Raw genomic sequence first — 23,712 nt, 5'->3', positions numbered from 1 at the left:
TAACTAGTTTTAACAAATATGCCTTACTAAAAACTTTACTTTTGTGCCGTTTGAGGCAAAACAAAGGGCACTGATGTATTTTAAGATATGTCAGTGAAGGTTGTTTTCCGTTTGAATTGCTCTTAAATTTATTTTAGTCTAGGAATAGTCTAATCCCTGTCCGGGAAACCGCCCCTATATGTATATATGTATCGGGTTAGTGCACTCGCGGGTTTGTGAGCATGCGCTTCAGACGTCAGCGTCAGAAAGATCGCTTGAGTCTTGCTAAGCCCCACCCCTCGGCCAAGCCCCTTCCCCTCCCCTCATTATAGGGTCGCTGTAATTTGACAAAGTAAGATGTGATCCTGGATCAACAATCATCTATTCCTGGTTTTAATCAAAGAAACCCCAAATTACCCTTAACTCAAACCCTAAACGTTTTTACCCTAAACGTTTTTACCCCTCAAAATATGTGAAACGCTGGCAAAGCCAGAAATTTTAAACAGAATAGGGGTAAAATAGGGTGGACCACAATGCCTACTCTCAAATTACATAATTTTACTATATAACAGTGGTTAAATGGATTACATTGAATTTTTTAAATCATGGATCAAATCATTTTCGGATCAGCAAAACTGGGACTGGGAAAATAAAATAAGAACAAATTAAAATGATGAGCATATAAAAATAGAAAAGAACAAAGTTACAAATAAAGTAAGATCTAACAGTAGTATTTAGGTATAAATAGAATCAAATAAACATTAACACTGTCTTCTTTATTATATAAATTAAATATAATTAATATGTTTAAAGATACAGAAGTGATTTTCCTTTGTTTTCTGTTGTCTAATTAATATAAATGACAGAAACAGAGACTGAGATAAGAACTGCTACTTTCAGACCAGCACAAAGATCTGACTTCTTTCTGAACTGTTTGCACTCACTTTAAGACATAACTGAATGTTTTTAAGAGCACAGATGCCAAGACTTTGGTATTTCGCGATAATTTTGGGTTTGCATGTTCGCACATCTCCGTGCGTCCGCTTATGAGTGTGCGTCCATTTGAGTATGTGTGTGTGTGTCATTGTGTGTGCGCACACACAACAGCTCACTTTAACATCTTGCGCTCAAATAGTTTAAAATCGCTTGCATGTTAAAGCAACACTATGTAGTTTTTTTTACCTTTAAATAATGTCTCTAAAATTATTTCAGTGATAGAACAACTTTTAACTGGACAAATTGTACTGTTGCTGCAACCTGAGCAGCCTCCTAGCTGCTACAAGCACAATCTGAAAGTGGTGGTGGAGGGTAGGAAACACAGCCCCACCCCTCCCCCTGCCTGCAAAAGAGTGTCTGATACCAGGCACTGTTGCGCTTTTCAACCACATGGGGAAGCTGTAAGTCATTTTTACATGCAAACTACATAGTGTTGCTTTAACATTTGCAAGGTTAAAAAAACACATGCAAAAGTTAACTTTCTATAAATAGTTATTTATTTCTGAATGATGTGTATTTGAGCAATTAATATTAAAAATACTATAATTTATTATCATTTATTATCATTTATTATTATCATTTATTTTGCCAGCAGCCATATCACCCTGTAGCCCAAGACAGCTTGCCCACTGAAGCTAAGCAGGGCTGAGCCTGGTCAGTACTTGGATGGGAGACCACCTGGGAAAACCAGGTTGCTGCTGGTAGATGTGTTAGTGAGACCAGCAGAGGGTGCTCACCCTGTGGTCTGTGTGGGTCCTAACACCCCAGTATAGTGACGGGGACACTATACTGTCAAAAAAGCACCGTCCTTCGGATGAGACGTTAAACCGATGTCCTGACTCTCTCTGTGGTCATTAAAAATCCCAGGATGTCCTTCGAAAAAGAGTAGGGGTGTGCCCCGGCATCCTGGCCAAACTTGCCCATTGGCCTACTAATCATCCCTCATACTAATTGGCTATATCACTCTGTCTCCTCACCACTAATAAGCTGGTGTGTGGTGGGCGTTCTGGCGCAATATGGATGCCGTCGCATCATCCAGGTGGATGCTGCACATTGATGGTGGTTGAGGAGATTCCCCCATTCATACGTAAAGCTCTTTGAGCACTGAGAAAAAGCGCTATATAAAAATGTAACGAATTATTATTATTATTATTATTACACGGCTCTCTGGAATGCTTGATTCTGATTGGTCAGTTGAGACATTTGCAGGTTCGTTCTTTTCGAATAATAACTGCTCCAAAGTAATAACGCATAGCCGGTACTACTTGTAAGAGTAAAATCGCTCCGCGCCAATGAAGATTAGATTACTGTTTGGCGCCATCTTGTGACAAACGCTGGACAACCACAATTGACAATGAAAAATTTCGACCGTAACATGTACGGTAAAATCAAAACATTTAAACAGTGGATAGAAGAACGAACAACGACAAGACACAGAGAGCTTACTGAGACTGAACTTGACAAAATAGAGCATGACAGTTCCTGATAACTACCGGCTGCCTCTACATTATCTCTTACTTATGCGTGGTTTCTTCTTCTTTCCCAATAAAATATTTTGTGTTTCTTTTGACTTGGTGGACCAGCTGTCAATTTGAGTGTGTAGCCTCACCACTGTTATGAAATAATAGTTTGAGAAGAATTAAAAAAACCTAACCCTAAAGATTACTAAATATTCTTACCGTCACTGAGGTGAAAATAATCCACACGCAGAGAGAAACATTAACTTGTCTGTCAATTCCTCCAGAAAACTGCGGGAGCTGCACTTGCAATTAAGTTTATATTTATTTCAGACAGAAATCATTTGAATTAGTTTATTGCGAAATTGGGAAAAAATAACGGACAGTAGCCTATCGCTCTTAAAAGTGTTTAAGTCTTGGACTAGTCTACTCCCTGTCCGGGAAACCGCCCGTAGTATTTTAATTTTAATAAAAACCAGGGGACCCCCCAAATTTATTTTTTTGTGCTTTATATATATATATATATATATATATATATATATATATATATATATATATATATATTAGTGATGCAACAATACACTTAGTTCACGGTTCAATACAATTTTCGTTTCTTGTGCACGGTTTTCGGTTCGGTTTCGGTTTTGATGCCTTGGCCTATTAAAGTGTTTTTTAATTATTCTATGCTTAGGTAACAGGAACAGTGAGATGTTAAAAAGCAAAAATATTGGTTTTAATTGCAGTTCTCTTCATTTTATGTAAATGCAGAAATCACCTTACACATTTCTAGTGTATACAATAATATAAGTTATAATTAAATAAAGATATATAAAAATTATATCCTATCCAAACTGGGGAACATGTGAATTCATTACATTACATAAATTGGCCGTTTTATATACCTGTACTTAATAAATTAAACTTTACATTGTAAATGAAGGCTATACCTTACTGCACTACTGTTAAATCCAACATCATGCTGTCTGTGTCAAAAATGCGTTCCTCAATAAAGATTACAAGTGGGATTCATTTTAGCATCAAGCGCATTCTCTTCTTGAGTTGAACTTTTTCAACTTGCGCGGAAGACGTGTTTGAGGCAAATAACGCACGTTTGCATCAATAACAAGTCCAATTTGCGTCATTCGCATTGCCCCACGCGAATTTGCATCTTTACATTGATGTTGTATGTAATCTACACGCACTAATAATTAATCCACACCTCAGATTGAAAAGACAGTGGTGCTGCTTCTTTTTGTGGTCGCACTTCTGTTGGATGTGTGTGCGTGCGAATGAAATCTGACACCAGCATTGCAAGCAGAGTTCAAGCAGAGTTAAAGCAGCTAGCGCACAGTGACTGGATATCAACTCGCTGTGGCGTTTAAGAGTGCAGATCACCCAGGCGCGCACATTAGCAAAAGTGCAGGGAATATAAAACTGACAGATTTGGATGGATAAACCGAAAAACTCACAATTCACATGCGCGTATTGGACCGCGGGGGTCAAACCAAATGGTTCAATATTATATTGAGAATTGTGGCATCCCTAATTTGCTTAATGTTCTTATTTCTATGAAAACATTTGACTCATTTAGACAGGGTCACATGTCTGCGTCTCTGTTCATTCAACTATGGGCTGGACCAAGTGACAAACAGAATTTTTTCTGTTTGTCCCTTAACGCAACGCACAATTCAACGAAGCAGCCCTTGGACTGTGTTTAATGTACATACGAATTTCGGTAAGCTCATGTATTATTACAAGCCCTACAAAAAACAGGAAGTCAGCTATTTTTTATTATTTCTCCAATTTTTGCTCAGTTTTTCATATTTGTAGCAGTCATACTTTAACTAACTTCTCCTACAGTTTTCGTCGAATCATCATCATATTTGGCGAGTCTCTTCTTATGGCTTTTGTGATGCTAAATTTGGAAGGATTTTATTTTATGTTAAAATTTGTGTCTGTTTCGGCCCGCCAAAATTGGATGTTTTGCTATGAAACAGGCTGCTGGAACTCAGGCATACAGTGTCCGATCTGTCCCAAACTACACATAATTGCTAAGAGTACTGACCTGAACACATCTACAAGTCAATAGTCACTTATGGTTATAGCGCCACCAGCTGGCAACAGGAAGTGACATGTTTACAATGATTATGCAATGTCTGATTTGTCACAAACTTCACATGATTGCTAAGATTCCTGGACTGAACACATCTACATACCATTAGTCACTTTTAGTTATAGCGCCACCAGCTGGCAACAGGAAGTGATATGTTTACAATGATTATGCAATATCCAATCTGTCCCAAACTTCACATGATTGACAAGAGTCCTGGACTGAACACATCTACATACCATTAGTCACTTTTAGTTATAGCGCCACCAGCTGGCAACAGGAAGTGATATGTTTACAATGATTATGCAATATCCAATCTGTCCCAAACTTCACATGATTGACAAGAGTCCTGGACTGAACACATCTACATGCCAATAGTCACTTGTAGTTATAGCGCCACCAGCTGGCAACAGGAAGTGACATGTTTGCAATGATTATGCAATATCCAATCTGTCCCAAACTTCACATGATTGACAAGAGTCCTGGACTGAACACATCTACATGCCAGTAGTCACTTGTGGTTATAGTGCAACCAGCTGAAAACAGGAAGTGACATATTTTACACTGATTATCCAATGTCTGATCTACCCTACATTTTACATGATCAATAAGAGTCCTTGACTGAACACATCTAGGTGCCAATATTTACATATAGTCTAACTCACACACACACACACACACACACACACGCACACACACGCACACACACGCACACACACGCACACACACGCACACACACGCACACACACACACACACACACACACACACACACACACACACACACACACACACACACACACTCATCACTCACTCACTCACTCACTCACTCACTCACTCACTCACTCACTCACTCTCACCCACTCTCTTTCTCTCTCCATCTCACTCTCTCTCGATGCTACCTGCTGTCATTTGTAATTAGCAACAAGAAATATGGCAAATTATACTACACTTTTAAATGGTTCACCTATGTTTACATGCTTAAATGCCTATTTACTACTGTTCCCTTTAATTCTTATGCCATGGCGTGACGGCGTCATGTGTGCGAGGGCCCTTCCATCACTGCTTGCAGTTTTAATTACACTTAAAGTGTAATCAAATAGATGTTAAGTTGAAGTTAATACATAATTGAGTACACTTAACTATACTTGAATTTGACGAAAATAGTACAAAATATAGAAAATATAGTTAGTACACTTTTTTAAAGTATATTTTTTAATGGAATTTTTTTTCACCTGGGTATATATATATATACCCACAGCAACACCACAAAAGAAAGTAAACTTTAAGTATGAAATGATAACAGGAGCAGACTCCTTGTATCTCTGTTGCTAAAGCTGCTGAACTGAAACCTTAGCGCCAGACAAGATCAACAGGTTGAAGTCGCACATAAATTTATGATTTTTTTAAATGCATCTTTGTGTAGTCCTAATGTCATATAAAAATACTATCATCAGGATTTACTGATTTTATTGATTTATTCCTAAATGTCGGTTTCTACTTTCTCTCACGTACCCCCTGCAGTACCTCATTTGAGAACCACTGATTTAGAGCATTGGATTTGCTAGACGAGAGCTTAATGTTCTTATTTTTATGAAAACCTCAGACTCAACTAGACAGCGTGGGTCACTTGCTGTGTCTCAATTCATCCAGCTGTGGGCTAGACCAAGGGTCAAAGAGAAATTGTGTGTTGCGTTAATCGCACGTTATTAAAGTGAGTGGCATTAAAATGAATTTAGACAAATATTCTGTATGTTTACATTGAAAATATATAAAGCGTTAAAATTGTGTACTGTCTCTTTAAGAATTTGAAGAATGTGTGAAGCTTGCAGGACTACAGTGGAATACAGTTGCACAGTTCTCTTTACCGCACCCGTGATATTTTAGATTTAGATCATATATTGTTTGTATATTTTTTATGTTTGATTTAAATGATAAACAAGATTAAATGAAGATATTTAACCAGAAAACGGAGTATGTGGATTGTTTTGTCGGACGGACACAGAGCAAGTGGATTGCTTTGTTGGATACGGAGCGAGTGATCAACCAAAACTGAAACTAAATGCGCACTCACACATATTATGGAGTTTTAACACGGGTGTACAGTGCAGTGTGAATATTTTACTGTAAACAAAAATCGCGGATCGTTCTCTTCCATGAAGGCCGATGCATCTAAGAATATATTAACATTTCTCAGATCTATTACTTTTGTGGACTACAAATGCAAGTTGATGTCATACTGGGACTGTTTGGCAAAGATAATTTACAAACATGAGACTAGATGGATTATGACAATAATGACAATTTTTAAACAAAGGTATGTTGTCCTGTTTAGATTCATGTTCATTCTATATGCACTGTCGGCCTTGATGAAGTTCGCGGCCCACCAAGGTCCTGCAACGTTAGATCAGAAATGTCTTGTCTGCAAACATTCTTTTTTTTTTACAAAATAGAGTAACGTGAGTAAAGAACTTATTTAAATTTCAGTAATTGTGTTACTGGATTTAAAAAAAAGACTTTGTTACATGCTCGTTACTGCTAAAAGTAGTGGAATTAGAGTTACGCATTACTGATTATACTCCCATTACTGATTATAACATATCAGCAACCAAAGAGATCTTATATTTAAAAGAAAGCATAAGAGACAACCATACCACGGCCCTGAGCACTGACCCCTTGGAATATATCATACAAGGGAGATTCTTGGAATTTCTTCGTAGTTGTCGGAGACTGTATGGAAGACCAAAAAAGAAAAAAGTGCACAGAGAGACTCAAATGACAGCTGATTAAGATAAAAGGGCTTTTCAAACTGCACGTAATCATGGGTTATCTTCATTCTAAACCCTGCTTTCAACCCTACGTTAAGGAGCGTTTCACACTTGTATTTTAGAAGCTGGGTTATCCATGAAATTAACCCAGGGTTATGAAACCCAGGGTTGCTTGATAATTACACTGCCCTACAAAGCCAAAGCGCAGTAACTACGCATTTGGTCAAAATTAAGTTAAGGGTTGAAATGGGCTTTGTGAGATCTCTTGTATCTTGTGACAAAGTCTCCTGGTTCAATTTTGTCCCCTTTCAGAGAAACGCGTGTGCCAAAATTGCAGCAACATGTTTGACTGGCTGGTGTAAAAAACTTTAAGGGCATTTTTATCGGTTTCAGTGTTTGCGTAGTTACTGCACTTAGCCTTTGTAGGGCAGTACAGACAGGTGTGTTGGAGCTGGGTTGGGATGACCAGTGTGAAACGTCAGATTAAGAATATCTAGAGTTATCTCTTAACCCCCGGTTAAATATAAACAGTGTGAAACGTGAAAAAGATAACCCAGGATCCATTAACCTGGGGTTTAGAATAACCCGGGATTAACTTTTCAAGTGTGAAAAGCCTTTAATATTATTCCCAGTGCACAAACTCATGTAATGAAAAAAATAATTATTACTTACAGAACCCTCCGGCTCTGATATATCCGCTGTGTCTGGCCCTGTTTGACAAATAGAGATCAGCTGATTCGAGTGAGAACAATATGAATTTTTTTTGATGCAGAATAAACAGTTTAGTGTTCTGTGTTTTTTATTCTAGTATGGATGCACCGAAGAAGAAAATTATTGTCCGAAGCCAAACCAAATAAATAAATGATAAATGAAACTTGTAGTGCTGTATTTTATGTAAACACAAATATCTCATCTTTTTGCCTAAAATGTGGTATTTTTGAGGAAACCTATATTTGAGAACTAATGAAGGTAGGATGAAACAGTTTTTTTTTTAAAGTCTGTTCTTTCATTTGATATATTCTATGTTTATATATTTAAAGAAGAACATTTTCAGAAAGGCATTAAACCTTTGTGAAAATCATAAACAATGCTGGCGTTGACTGGCAACTTTTTAAAACCCTCTGGTGGGGAAAGAGTTAAAATGCTTTCACCAACATGTTTGCTGGCTTTGGGCAACTCTCGCTCTGCACTGGTTGCTTTTTTATTGCGTCATTAAAGACCTTATTGTTTGTAAAATATGTTTTTTGCTATATTTTCGGCCGAATAATTTCGGTTGCCAAACATTCCGTGCATAACTAGATTCTAGAGCTCATAACCTGATGTCTTAAAGTTCTTTAGTGCAGCACATCCACAGTTAAGGATGTGTTTTTTAGGCAATACACTCAAAGTCTATCCACGTTAAAAAATACTTTGCTGCCTTAAAATTTTTTGTTGAATCAACTCAGATTTACAAGTCATGTCAACAGAGATGAGTTGTCATAACTTATAAAATATAGTTGAGAAAAGTCAACTTAATTTTATAAGTTATAACAACTCACCTGTAGTTATAACAACTCATCTTTAGTCAAGATAAATAAAAGAAAGTTGAAATGACTTGTAAATCCGAGTTGATTCAACAAAAAATTTTAAGGCAGCAAAGTATTTTTTACAGTGTACTTTATGAAGCACTGCTAAGAAAGGAAAGCGTGCATTTGAGTCAGTTTAAGGTGCAACCTTGAAAAAATATACTCTTTGTAAGAAGTAAATGAAGCCATGAGGCATTAAAGACACCTTTGAATACAATAGTGCTGGGCAAAGATTAATCGCGATTATTCGCATACAAAATAAAAGTGATTTTTGGCATAATATATGAGTATGTGCTGTGTGTAATTATTATGTATAAATAAATACACACACATTCATGTATGTATTTAAGAAACATTTACATGTTTATATATATTTATTTATATTTTTATATATTCTCTATTAAAAATAAATTTAAAAAAATTATATATAAGTAAAACAATTCTGAAATGAATATATGAATGTGTGTGTGGTTAAATATACACAATAATTAGACACAGTACACGCACATATATTATGCAAAAAAATCACTTTTATTTTATATGCGATTAATCGCGATTAATCTTTGCCCAGCACTAAATATATTCATATGCCTTCAACTGGTTGTTTATTTAAAATCAGCTCAGATCTATCATTTGCTGCATATCAGAATCTCAGAATCCTGTGCATGAGTTAAAAAAGAGGTTCTTGACAGTGTAACTGAAAGCAGTACATTCATTTTTAAATGTCCTTTTCTAATTTCCAGTCATAAATGAACATAGCAGTCATTAAGTGTCCTGGGAACCTCAAAAGTTCAGTTAAAGGCGGAGTCCACGATGTTTGAACGTTGGAAAAGGAGACGGGCCGACTATCAAAACACACTTATAGCCAATAAAATCAAATCAAATGCAGGGTTGCGTATGTGTGGGGCGGGTCTATCAACAGAAGGTCCAGATTCTATTGGGGTAGGGGCGTGTTTGTTTAGATGATTTCAAATATCAACATTGGCGTTCAAACATCATGGACTCCGCCTTTAATAAATCACAGTGTCTTTAGTATTCCCAGGAGGTGCTGTACCTTATGAAAATGCTGTCTATTAAGCTCTTGATTGTGCATTGAATTAGTACAGTAACAGGGGTGATTTGAAATACAAGTTCACATTAACATGTAATCGATAGGGAATAAATTAAGCATATTTGGCATGCTGTCGGAGGGGAGGGCTTCGAGCTCTGAATTTTAGGCCAAACCCAGAGTACTCCTACCTCTTTAACTGGGATACATACAACTAGCTGAGAGTACATACAACTAGCTGAGAGTGAGTCAATGAGGTGGAGGACAGATGCTGCAAAAAACTGTCACGGGACAGAGGCGATGGACAGCTGTTTATAGGCTCCTTTTCACGCTCCTCCCAAACTTTAAAAATTGGCCCCCCAAAATCAAAATGAATCAATGGAAAGTTGTGTGAGTAAAAGTGAAAAATGGCATTTAAATTTTCCATACCTTTGCGTTTTAGTAGACCTTTAAGATGTGACTGATCAAGGCTTGATTTCTGTTGGATGTGTTCTGTTAAAAAGATTTACAGCACACTGATTAGCTGGACAGACAACAATAGCTAAAAAGTTAAGTCACTACCAATGGGTAAACTATTCATTACTCAAATGTAAATGTTCTTTCTTATGTCGTCTTTGCTTCTAATTACAAGTCTACATGAAATCCTGAGAGAATTCTTTTTACTCTTTTTCAATAGTTTCATTATGGAAATCCACCACACCCCTTCAATTTTGCAAACATCACAAACAAATTGTTAGCTGTTAACGGTATGCAGTACAATTGTTGTGCTTAATTTCACTTTCCCTGTCAGATTATGACTCCCCTGTTGAAATTGCAACCTGTTTAGCTCCTAAACCCAACCATACTGGCGCATGAGGAGAGTCATAATTTTTCAGAAGTCATTTTATGGCACTACACCCTGCCCTCCCCTACACAATTTGAGGCTGTTTACACCTGGTATTAAGATGCATTTTCATCAATCCGATCACAAGTGGACGACGCTAAAGACAGGTGTAAATGAGGTGTAAAACTTGGTTGCTGTGATTTCACCAAATGTGATCAACGTTTTAATCAAAGATAACCCAACCTACCCTTAACTCAAACCCTAACCATTTTTTAAACCCTCAAATTAGTGTGAAATAATAGTTTAAGGAGTACTTCTTAAAAGCCCCTAACCCAATCCTAAACCTAAATCTAACATGCACACTAATCTTAATCCTGCAATCTGATTGGTTAATGCAAATGTTGATCCAGGACCAACAATGGTGTTGATCCAGGATCACACATCTTACTTGGTGAAATCACGTTCACCATAAAACTTTTGAGCTTGTCCACTTTCGACCACATTCAGAGGTAGTCGAAAACACTTTCGACCGGATTGCTTTTGTGGTGTAAACACGCATGTAGTCAAATGAGTTCAAACAGCCACACGAGACTCTCCGCCTATTTATCTAATGTGATGTATTGAGCACAATGTTATGAGCACAATGTTTTACATCTTTTCTGACTTCTAGCGTAAACACACAGTGTACAGCTATCTTTAGGATTTCATTGATAAAACCAAAGTGGCTGCTCTCCAAATCTTTCATTTTGCGAGCATGTGAAAGTTGTGCAAGCTTATTTCTTCAATTGTGCTGAAATATCAGAGAAAGCTCTTACATATACACATACAAAACTCTGGCAGCATGTTTACTAACAACACAAGGAGCAAGCTCTGACCTAATATTAGTTTGCATCAATTTAAACTAGTCTTTCTCCCGCTCGTGTTTAAACAACAGCAGAGGGATTCGCTTACAGACCATCCCCTCAGTAATCAGGACAGAAGTGGTTGAAAGAGGACCAAAGTGACGGATTTAAATACCAAGTGTAAACCTGCCTCTCTCGTCCACTTGTGTTCCGACTAAATGACTAAATGTTAGTCAAGACTAAAGTGTGTTTTGTTAAAAATGTCCCATGATATAATGTCAGTTAATCAAAACCTTTCATATGTGTTTTAAGGAAATCAACCCATTTAGACAGCATTCTGATATGTGTCAAAGTAACGTCCATAATGCAAAAGTATACAGTTTTAATAATGCAATGTATGTTGATAACATGTCATGTTGTTTATACATTGCAGATCAGTGAATGGGTGTTCATGAACATGCTCACAAAGTTTTGCTTAGGGCCCCCATTTGTATTTGAAAACAGAAAATGTTTATCTAAAACACAAAAATACAGTAATAAACACAAATACTATGTGAAATCCTGTCTCTTATATCCAATTTTTAACTTTCTTGCTAAAACCACCTGTATTCATAATACATTTAATATTAAAAGGCACTTTATTCCACTCTAGAGCCCCTGAGTAATGAAAAGACCTACGCCGTAAATATTCTTGAAATTGTATAATGTACCATTCATAAGACTTTGACATTTTCTCTGAAAAACTCATCAATTGCTTTAAAAATTTCAGAGCTTGTAGTGCGTTCAGGCAGTGGTTTACAAAACAAATTTTTTTCCTGCATTTCATTTTGGTTTGCAAAATGAACAAATGCCAAAAGCTGTGCATCCTTTGAAATGTCTGTAGTCTCATCCAGCTGTAATGCAAAGGCCTCTGCCAGCTTCAGATTCTCCATCAGTTGCGCTCTCACATCAGATGCCATTTCATCAACGCCGAGCGATAGTTGTATCCGACAACGGAATGGTTTTCAGTTTATTTCCACAGTTGTCGTTGCTAAAAAATTTTGTTGCACATATCAATGGCTGCAGGCAATATCAGATCTTCTGCGACTGTATATGGTTTTTTACTCTGAGCAATCCTAAGAGCAACTTTATAAGAGGCTTTCAACGCAAGCTCACTCATTTTAGCAGATTTTTTCATTACTGTCTGCTGGCTTCTTAAAGTTCTGAGGCTAGCCTGAAAGTATTCTAGTGGTTTGTCGCGCAGGTGCCCGTGGTTTGTCTCCAAATGACAAGTGTACATTTCCATCTCTATTTTCTTGGCTTTCTGTTTCTTGAATGTGTTACATTTGAATGGCCACAACTTCTCCAAATCTTATCAGATTTACTGCAGCTGATTTATTGCCTTGCACATCTGGATTTGCACCAGTAGTTTTTGAAGAGGTGGATGAGCCGTGTGCTCGATCTTTATAGATTACAAAACAATCCATTTTTATTTTAATTGAATTATTAGACAGTAGTACATTGTTTGCAACGGCGCTCCATGAAAATCAGACTTTTTCCATGTTTAAGTGCTATAATCGGGTCCCCAGTGCTTCTACCAACCCAGAAAACATGAAAAATAGCAACCCTGTAACTTTGTTTTGGTAAAGCTCTCTCTGCAAGCATGTGAAAATATAGGTCATTCGGATTTCGCTCCCCCCATGACGTATTAAGGGGCTCTTATTATAATGATACCGCCCCTTCAACTGCGCTATCCAACCATCAACGGCCTCACGAGTGTGATAGACAGAGAGAAAGAATGACTGACAGCACGACGCGTTTGTATTCCCTCAAACACAAACAGGAGCCTACAACCTTATAACTTGTAGCTTTAAGAATCTTTCTAAAGATTGAATTAACGTTCTAAATAGGGCTGTGAAAATAACGCATTAATTCGATTAATTAATCTGAGAAAAAATAACGCGTTAAAAAAATAACGCAGATTAATCCATTCCGTATTGAACCTGGATACATTCTAGCCACCATTTGACTGTAAAATGAAGGAGGTAGACGAGAACGCTCTGGCGGTGACTGGATCATTGACTGGAACATTTACTTACGGCCTGATGGAAGTGATGATAAAAATAAAGTATGCAACGTCTGCAGCAAAGAATTTGCATATCATAGAGTTCGTCCACTCTAAAGTACCACATCATACAAAGCACATGGATTAAAGTTCTCCGTCGTTACACGGATTCCCGTCAATTGCAAAATTATTAAATTAACTTTTCATAAATACGACGTGTATTCAGCTTTTTAAGTGGGATGTGATCAAAGCCTGGAGTGGAGCAAAATCACATTCCTCTCTCCACTGTAAGCTTTCTGTAATCACTACGCACCAGATCCACTCCGGGTTTTCTGGCTGTAGCGCGTAAGATGAGGTAAAACTTTATTTCAGCTAGCATGGACATACTTATAATACAGGAAGGCTCCGAAGTTTTGGAGATCGATAAAGGTGTAAAAGACCAATGGAGATTGACTTGGCTTAGCGGAATGATGAAGATTGGGATCAGAAAACCAAATATAGCACAGTATAGGTGTCCTGTATTTTGTGGGTAAACGATTTCTCTCGTACGTGATTACTCGCGTCCCGTTTTTGACTGATACGTTGATCTAACCAGTGGCTGATAAAACGGGTTTGTTAAACTAGTGAGTACACTTTATGTGGCGCCACAAGAACCAAGAAGCAGATGACATCCAAATCCCGTGAGAGCAGTTCGAGAAATCATAACAGAAGACTGCTTCCTAAATGCTCTCGCGGTACTTTGATGTCATCCACCTGTCGGGTTCTTTATTTAAGGTTTATGTTCAATTGCACAAAAAAGCCCTGCAATTGATATTGCACTGTTAAACTTTTGGTAAATAATCTTCCTGAAGCACTTTATTTCCTTAGCATTATTACTTTAGGTTATTTTTGTTGATTGTTATGGCCATTATTTGAACAGTGAAAATACTGTAATAATAAAAGAGTTTTTGAGCTTCATTGTCACTAATGCTGATTATTCACTGATTTATTTAAAAAGAAATATTTAATATTTTCACAGCAAAAATTATGTAGGCGATTAATTTAGATTAATTAATCACAGAGTATGTAATTAATTAGATTAAAAATTTTAATCGATTCACAGCCCTAGTTCTAAAGGATTAACCTCACCTTAGTGCAAGAGAGAGAGCGAGTGAGTGAGAGAGAGAGAGTGAGCGAACGAATGAGAGAGAGAGAGAGCAACGCGACGGTTCGCTTTCAAGTATGTTGTTTAATATGTTTCTCTGAAGTTGATTAATGCACTGCACGAGACAGAGTGAGAGAACAATGCGTATTCACTATCATACACAATAAGCATAAATATGTTTGTCAGGAAAATCGGACTCAGAGTCAAGTGCAAGTCAAATAGTTTATTTAGAAAAATTAGAGAACACAGAGCAAAGTCACTGGTAGATCCACACACGGCGTACACCCGTTGACTCACTCTGGTGGAAACACTACTGTGGGAATGAAGCACTCCCACAGTAGGAGAGAGTGAGTCGGCGCTACACAATAATCCAGTACAGATATGTTAGCTTAGCGTAGCGTAGCAGAGGTTCTACCAGGAAACTCGAATGTTACGTCATTCATTTCACAAGGCGCAATCAATCACCCTGAGAGTATATAAGGCTTGTACTCATCTGTCTTTGCGTTCGCAGATACTGATGCCAGCATTTACACGCTCGATGTTCAGTGCATATGTACACTAAAGCGTTGTTACCTGTAACACGCCGATTCAAATGATGAGTGAGTTTATCGGGCATTCGAACTGTCATCTCGTTTCGTTTCACCTGCACCATCGTGAGGAGCTCTCACAGAAGGTTAAAGACTTAAGAGGGAAGTCTTCAAGCTTCCTTAAAAGTGTGTAACCCTGCAGTACACAGGGAAGGATACCACAGGCCGTTTCTTTTATGAACAGTGCAAGAACATTTGGATGATCTGTAAAGTGTAACCATAATATTAATTGACTGTCGCACACTCTGAACGCCCGCAGCAGATGTCAGTAATCATCATTGATTGGCGAAGCGCTGCACGTCCTGCACGCTGGCAGTCGCCGTGGCGGCTTTGGAAGAATGCTGAAGGTTGATATCTACCTCATCACAGGATCTTTGTCTTTCATCTACAATACCAAGTGCTCCGCTTATTATTGGTTTTAAACCGTACGCGAATGTTTTGTGAAGCAAAGACATGGAATCGACTTGGATGAAGAGACTATTGCTCGCGAAAATTTCACACATTAAATTCCGCGTGTATGCAATGCATGACATGCTGCAAACAGGCAAATGACGCGGTCTAATGTTCGCGTGTTTCATTGGAATAAGGAATGCGCAAAGTATACGAGCTTCATCTGAACTGTCCCTTTCAGTGTTTCCCTAAAACATCAATAATATAAGGTACTATTTATTCATGTAACAGGTCTTGCAACGTATACCTGCTACGGTACTACAATGCAAGTTGCTTAATGCCTAACAGTATTCATGCAAACTGTTCATATCAAATGCAAATATTCACGTTAGATCTTCACTCACCTGACCCTAATTACAGACTTTAAGGATACGGGGATACGCTATTTTACGAACTTTAAATCTTATGGTAGGATACACCATTAATATATCATTGGAGAATAAATCCTGGTCATACAGCGTAAAGTTTTCAAGCACACATTTTGTTGCTGAGCAAATCGTAAGTGTGTGTGTGTGGTCGAATGGCAACAGTAATGCATATTATCAATTTTGAGCACGGGGGTCCGCATAAATGTTTCCATCTAAAGCTTTGTGCTTTAAGATCTTCAGTTATGCACATGTATAAAGTACGAGAATGCATCAACTTTTAACTGTACTTTTCAAATGAGACTTTATTCCAGATCTCAGTCAACTTCTTATACGAGCTCGGTTGCGTTGAACATCCCATCTATGTATTTGGATTATCTTCTCCTAAGGTAAGCTCTCTTATTCATTATGCTGGATTGGCTGATAGTGCACAGTACATGCTTTTACAACCGAAAGATAGCAATGACCAGTGTTGGGGAAAGTTACTTTTAAAAGTAATGCATTACAATATTAAGTTACTCCCAAAAAAAGTAACTAATTGCATTACTTAGTTACTTTTCATGGAAAGTAATGCTTACGTTACTTTTAGTTACTTTTGCGTTACTTTTTCTTGGCTAAAGCTTGATCTCTTTCAGGCCTTGCAGGTGTTTTTATGACTGAAAAGTTCTGCCTTCAGAAATTGCATATTTCATCACAAAAATGTTTAGCTCTGGCCTGCCATCACAGTTTCTGACTCAAACTGTTTCCACACAGGCACAGAGAGTGCATACGTTTAGTTTAATTCAGTACATATTTTTTAATCAAATTAATTAATTAATATAAAAAAGTAACTTGAGTTACTTTTTTGAAAAAGTAACTCAAATATTAATGTGTACATTTAAAAAGTAATGCGTTACTTTACTCGTTACTTCAGAAAAGTAATATTATTACGTAACTCAAGTTACTTGTAATGCGTTACCCCCAACACTGGCAATGACTATGTCTTACAGCGTAATATGGAGACGGAGCTGATGTTGTGTGGTGTCTTTAATACAATTACGTGCATTGGTGTTATTCCTACTGTAAGGGCTTGCCGTGTTTTGTTGGTGTGCATTATGTGGATGTCTCAACTAGTTGAGCCTGTAAACCCTCATGTCGAGTTTGTTTGTATGCAGTAGACCTTACTTAAAGTTGAAAAACGCGCGCCTTGCCTCTTCAAGAATACAACAGGATGGATCAGTTTAAACCATTAAGTGCTTTGTGCTTTATTGGCGACGCAGGCACACAGAATATGCGTATGGGTAGGCTACAGCGGATGTCTGGATACTGGTTTGAAGATGTAATGTGACTGCTAGCTTTAAATCACATCACGTAATTCCTATTTAAAGTGCTGTTGAACGTTGGCAACATATGTTTCGCCCGAAATGGTTGTGCCACCAGCTATACAGAATACAAACACAATTCCTTCTTGTTTTAGCATGGAACCCAATGGAAATAATGTCTAAATATTTCTTCGAGTGGTGTTATGTTCGAATATAGTGGTGTTCGATTATCTTATGTGTTTCAACTATTTAATTCTAATCGTCATATGCTGTTTTAATGAAAGCCAACATGACTGGAGAATTGGAATGCATCTGAAATAACTTGTTTCTAATTTAATTCAATGTTTTGTTTAAAGCCTGGAATATACCACAGGATTTTTTTTTCACTCTGACAAGATTATAGCAGCAAACGCATTGTGCGGTGATCATGCTGAATTTCTGATACTGTCAGAAAGCTGTTGTAGGCTATCTTGGACGCAAGACCAGGAAAACGTACGTCTTTTAACTTTTCCCACCGTACGATACTGTACCACCGACGAAGAGCCACGATCATAGGAATCGCGATGATTGTTTCACGATGGAAATCTTTCGTTTGGGAAGGCCAAAAATCATGCAGTTGTGATTCTAAATGATAACTTTACAAGGAACTTTGTCTGGAATTAGAAGCATACAATCTTCTTACTCTGCATCCTTAAGAAAATAGCGAAACATGCATCAACTTTCCATATAACCACATTACACCAGCTGCTAGGATTTAAAACTTATAACAGCGCGGCTGCATACATGAGGCAAGCTATTTTAAAACTATATACATGTTTTTACTCAGACTACGGACATGCAGTTCTATAAGTGCTTTATTTTCAGTGCCTGCATTACCATCAGGCCTCCTTATCGACTTCCAGGAACTCTTATTACAAACGGCTGTAAGGATTTGAACATGCATAATTGCTACATGTACAAGAAATTAGCTTTCGTTAGTATTTGGCCATGCACACTTGCCGTGTGCACTCAGTTTGTCACGTTTCACGTACGCGGTCGTGTATGGTGCGGACTTCGATCGTTTATGGAACGCCAGTGTGGCAAAGGATCTTCATTCAACAAATAATTCAGAACTTCTTAAGTGCATATCATGTAAGACTATTAGCACAAAAATGTCATGTTTAATCATGCTATTATGGTTAGTCAAAGTTTAAGCTGTAAACTTTCATCTAGAAGGCTATTACTTTCGGAGTACATCCATCTATCAACTGCACAACCCTACTGATACCGCGCCTCAGTTTTGGGGGGTTTTAATTTACATCGTAAACGGAGAATGCACAAAGCAGAACTAGAATGAAGACCAGAATACAGGACTAAAAAGTGATGACGGCAAACTACACTCGACAAAGGACAACTGAAACACAAGAACTATATATTCATGTGGGTAAACAAGATATCAAGACACACCCGGGGAAACAATCTAGAACAAGGACCAACGAACTACAAGAACTACAGACATGGATGACTTACAGAACTTCAAATAAAGAGTACAAGACTGGGGAAACCCAAGACACGACAGTGACACCGTGCAATCTTTAGCATCAGTCAGATTTGTTTGTAACCATAATCTTCTCCCTACTTTTATAATGACAATATAAAAGCATGCATACACCAATTGTGTCTCTTCATCAGGAGCCGAGCTCCTTATTTCATTGTGTGCAGGAAACCACAATGACGGTCAATTCAATATCGGCAAGCAGTAATCAAGGTATGTTTAAGCAAACTACTGGTGGTGGTGGTGTATTTAACCATGCTAAATCATGGCCTTTGCCGTTTATATCATTTCTTACTTTGGCATAACGTTGCCTTCTGCGCCTACGCGGCCTCTCTGCTATCAAGCCTAACGTGGCAGCCTTCTACGGATATCCTCTACTGCTGATATTACGTTCGACATTTATGGACATGTTTATGGTATGTACCTTTTATCAATACTGGTGGTGGTGAATCTTATTGCAAGCTAACCTGTTGGCTTTTCCTACTGGGCATATCGTTGCCTTCTACGGCCTTGCGGCCTATCTAACCCTGGCATATCTTTGCCCTTCATGGCCTACACAGCCTCTCTCAACACGGCATATCGTTGCCTTCTATGGCCATGCGGCCTTTCTCACTCTGCATATCGTTGCCTTCTATGGCCTACGCGGCCTATCTCTATCTGGCATATCGTTGCCTTCTATGGCCCACGCGGCCTATCTCTATCTGGCATATCGTTGCCTCCTATGGCCTACGCGGCCTATTTCTCTGGCATATCGTTGCCTTCCAAAGGCCTACGCGGCCTTTTCTCACTAGGCATATCGTTGCTTTCTATGGCCTACGCGTCCTATCTCTGTCTGGCATATCGTTGCCTTCTTAAGCCTACGCGGCTTTTTCCCACTAGGCATATTGTTGCCTTCTACGGCCTACGCGGCCTACTTCTCCAGCCTCTCTCAATCTGGCATATCGTTGCCTTCTATGGCCTACGCGGCCTATTTCTCTGGCATATCGTTGCCTTCCAAAGGCCCAAGCGGCTTTTTCTCACTAGGCATATCGTTGCTTTCTATGGCCTACGCGGCCTATCTCTGTCTGGCATATCGTTGCCTTCTAAAGCCTATGCGGCCTTTTCCCACTAGGCATATCGTTGCCTTCTACGGCCTACGCGGCCTATCTTTCAGCCTATCTCTCCAGCCTATCTCTCTCTGGCATATTGCTGCCTTCTATGGCCTAAGCAGCAATCCCATGGCCTCTTACGGCATACGTCAATGTCAGTAAATAACAATTTCTCTTATCTGTTTCAGGAGCCTCAAAGAAACACTGGTGGGTACCGATCATCGTGATCAATTTTGGGGGATTAGATTCTGGCCTGTCTTCATCTTCAGACAGGAACCGCAAGAATCCGTGACCCCCGGATTTGAACTATGGTCGGGGCCTACGCCAAAGAACTATACTGTGTTACATTCCAACCTTGGTTGCTAACTACTGTTAAATAAACGCATATCAATTCTTAACCTATCTTCGAGTCTTTCTGGTAGAAATGTTAGCTTAGCGTAGCGTAGCGGAGGTTCTACCAGGAAACTCGAATGTTACGTCATTCATTTCACAAGGCGCAATCAATCACCCTGAGAGTATATAAGGCTTGTACTCATCTGTCTTTGCGTTCGCAGATACTGATGCCAGCATTTACAACCCACCCTCCCTACCACCATCACCAGGTCGGTTCCGTCCATACTTGAGGGGGATTAGATTCTGGCCTGTCTTCATCTTCAGACAGGAACCGCAAGAATCCGTGACCCCCGGATTTGAACTATGGTCGGGGCCTACGCCAAAGAACTATACTGTGTTACATTCCAACCTTGGTTGCTAACTACTGTTAAATAAACGCATATCAATTCTTAACCTATCTTCGAGTCTTTCTGGTAGAACCAAAGGAAGAGAGAGAGCCACCCACGCACTCCGTCGAGAACACCAGCACTGTCACCACACGCAACAGAGGGATGAAACACGCCGCCCTGAAGGTGGATGACAGGCGGAGATGGAAGAGGGAAGTCCAAGTTCTCAGACGGGTAATCCACTGTGTAATCCAGATGTAGAAGGACCTCTCGGAAACCACTGGTCACCGCCTAAAAACAAAGCGAACCAGCGGTTCCGAGAAACAACAGTCGTTAGAGTCAATATAATCCACAAAGGTGAAATGGGTGTACTCCACTCACAGGTGATGATGCAAACTGGAGAGAGAGGGAGACAGCTGGTATACCGCCTAGAAACGAAGCGAACCAGCTGTATCAAAAGACAAACAAAGTCAATATAATCCAATACTCCACAAGCGAGCGGTCCGGGTGAAGACGGGTCCCCGAACGCCGAAACCAAACCTGGGGTAACAGAGGAGAAGACAGAGAACGACTGACAAGACAAGGCAGGGCAGCAGGACTGTGATAAAACAATGAGCGCACACGAAGGACAGGACTACGTGCAATATAAAGGGAAAGGTAAACGAGACACCACCGGTGAACAATCTACTGAAACAAGGAGGCGGAGTTAGTGAACACACGAGGAACCGGCACCACAGGTAAACAACACACACACACACATCACACAGCCATCGATCACCCAGCAGTCATGACAGTAGCCCCCCCTCCACAACCGGCACCAGATGGACCGGGAGACTCACCCTGTCGCCGACGGAGATCCTCAATCAGCCCAGGATCCAGCAAATCCCGACCCGGAACCCAGCTCCTCTCATCAGGACCGTATCCTTCCCAATCCACTAAATACTGAAATCCTCTGCCCCTGCGGCGAGAGTCTAGTAACCTCTTAACAGTATAGACAGGGGCACCATCCACTAGACGAGGAGCGGGGGGATTAGGGGCAGAGACAGGAGGGTTATAGCGAGCAAACATCACAGGTTTAACCTTGGATACATGAAAAACAGGGTGAACCCGACCAAGAGAAAGGGGTAACTTAAGCTTTATCGTCACCGGATTAATGACCTTAGAAATACTGTATGGCCCAATGAATCTCGGAGCCAGCTTACGAGAAGGCTCACGGAGAGACAGATCTGTCTACAAAACTCCTGCCAAAAACGAGAGATGAACTGAGGACCCCTATCTGACACTACGTCAGTCGGAATACCATGTAACCGAAAAACGTGATTAATCAAAACCTGAGCCATCTCTTTAGCAGAAGGTAGCTTGGGCAGAGGAATGAAATGAACCGCCTTCGAAAAACGATCCACCACAGTTAGAACAACAGTGTTACCATTAGATGCGGGTAAGCCGGTGACAAAATCAAGGGCTATATGCGACCAGGGGCGGGAGGGCACGGGCAAAGATTTAAGCAGACCAGCGGGTGGTAAATTAGATGCTTTATTACGAGCACAAACCGAACAGGCTAGTACAAACTGTCTGACGTCAATGGACATAGAAGGCCACCAAAAACGCTGACGGACGGCAGCCAACGTTCTCCGAATACCTGGATGGCCGACAAATTTGGATTCGTGACCCCACCGGATGACATCGGAACGTAACCGCTCAGGAACCCATAGGCGACCCGCTGGACACCCCTCCGGAACTTCCCCCTCCCGGCCGGCCTCTCTCACCCGCTGTTCGATTCCCCATACAAGGGCGCCGACCACCCTTCCCTCCGGGAGAATGGTCTCCGTCTTCTCCGAATCGGACTTTTCGAACAGATGGGAGAGAGCATCAGGTTTGGTATTTTTCGAGCCAGGCCGGTACGAGAGGGTGAAGTTGAAACGATCAAAGAAGAGTGCCCAACGAGCCTGCCTAGATGTTAGTCTTCTGGCCGAACGGATATATTCAAGATTTTTATGATCCGTCCAGACCAGAAAGGGCTCCGAGGTTCCCTCCAACCAGTGACGCCATTCACCCAAAGCGAGTCTAACCGCCAACAGCTCCCGATTCCCTATGTCGTAATTACGTTCGGCTGGGTTTAACCGGTGAGAGAAAAAAGCACACGGATGTACTTTCCCATCAATAGACGATCGCTGTGATAAAACGGCGCCTACCCCAACATCAGATGCATCCACTTCCACTATAAATTGTTTAGCCGGATCGGGAATAGAGAGGACAGGCGCAGAGATGAACCGGGATTTTAACACATCAAAGGCCTCCTGAGTCTCTCTATTCCAACGGAAACATACATTAGGTGAAGTGAGAGCAGTGAGAGGCTTAGCGATCTGACCAAAATTTCTGATGAAACGCCGATAAAAATTGGCGAACCCCAGAAATCGCTGAAGCTCCTTCCGAGTGTCGGGTACTGGCCAATCGGCAACCGTCTTAACCTTAGCGGGATCGGGACGAATTTCTCCCTCGGCAATGACAAAACCCAGAAACGAAACCGACTTTCTGTGGAACTCGCACTTCTCCGCCTTAACAAATAGCTGATTCTCTAATAGCCGTTGTAAAACCATGCGAACGTGCTGAGTGTGTATCTGCATGGAGGGAGAAAAGATGAGAATGTCATCGAGATACACAAAGACAAATCTGTTAATCATGTCACCCAGCACTTCATTGACCATGGTCTGGAAGACAGCCGGAGCGTTACAAAGACCGAACGGCAGAACGGAATATTCCCAGTGTCCTGAGGGTGTGTTAAAGGCTGTCTTCCACTCATCGCCCTCTCTAATACGTACCAAGTGATAAGCGTTGCGCAGATCTAGCTTGGTAAATACGCGCGCTCCCTGTAATAACTCGAATGCTGATGACAT

General features: G+C 39.9%; 1 protein-coding gene, 2 long non-coding RNA genes and 1 pseudogene across 5 annotated transcripts in view; 2 read left to right on the top strand and 2 right to left on the bottom strand.

Annotated features, from left to right (window-relative positions):
• The window catches only part of LOC141350574 (NACHT, LRR and PYD domains-containing protein 1 homolog), a 131,654-nt gene that overhangs the window by 50,022 nt on the left and 57,920 nt on the right, over positions 1-23,712 (bottom strand). The gene's annotated exons all lie outside the window — the stretch shown is intronic.
• Positions 1,563-1,679, top strand: LOC141351509 (5S ribosomal RNA; annotated as a pseudogene).
• The window catches only part of LOC141350579 (uncharacterized), a 30,475-nt gene continuing 14,742 nt past the window's right edge, over positions 7,980-23,712 (bottom strand). The window contains exons 3-4 of the long non-coding RNA XR_012358652.1: positions 10,351-10,413; positions 7,980-8,018 (exon numbers count right to left, since the gene is read on the bottom strand). This is a non-coding gene — a long non-coding RNA (uncharacterized lncRNA). The remainder of the gene's footprint in view (positions 8,019-10,350; positions 10,414-23,712) is intronic.
• Positions 19,085-20,885, top strand: LOC141350580 (uncharacterized). The gene is made up of 2 exons (XR_012358653.1): positions 19,085-19,224; positions 19,356-20,885. It is a non-coding gene; the product is annotated as an uncharacterized lncRNA (long non-coding RNA).

This window comes from Misgurnus anguillicaudatus, chromosome 2 (genome assembly GCF_027580225.2).
Source record: "Misgurnus anguillicaudatus chromosome 2, ASM2758022v2, whole genome shotgun sequence".
NCBI classification, from domain to species: Eukaryota; Metazoa; Chordata; class Actinopteri; order Cypriniformes; family Cobitidae; genus Misgurnus; species Misgurnus anguillicaudatus.
The sequence above is the reverse complement of the archived record's forward strand: the minus strand, read 5'-3'. Positions and strand labels throughout refer to the sequence as shown.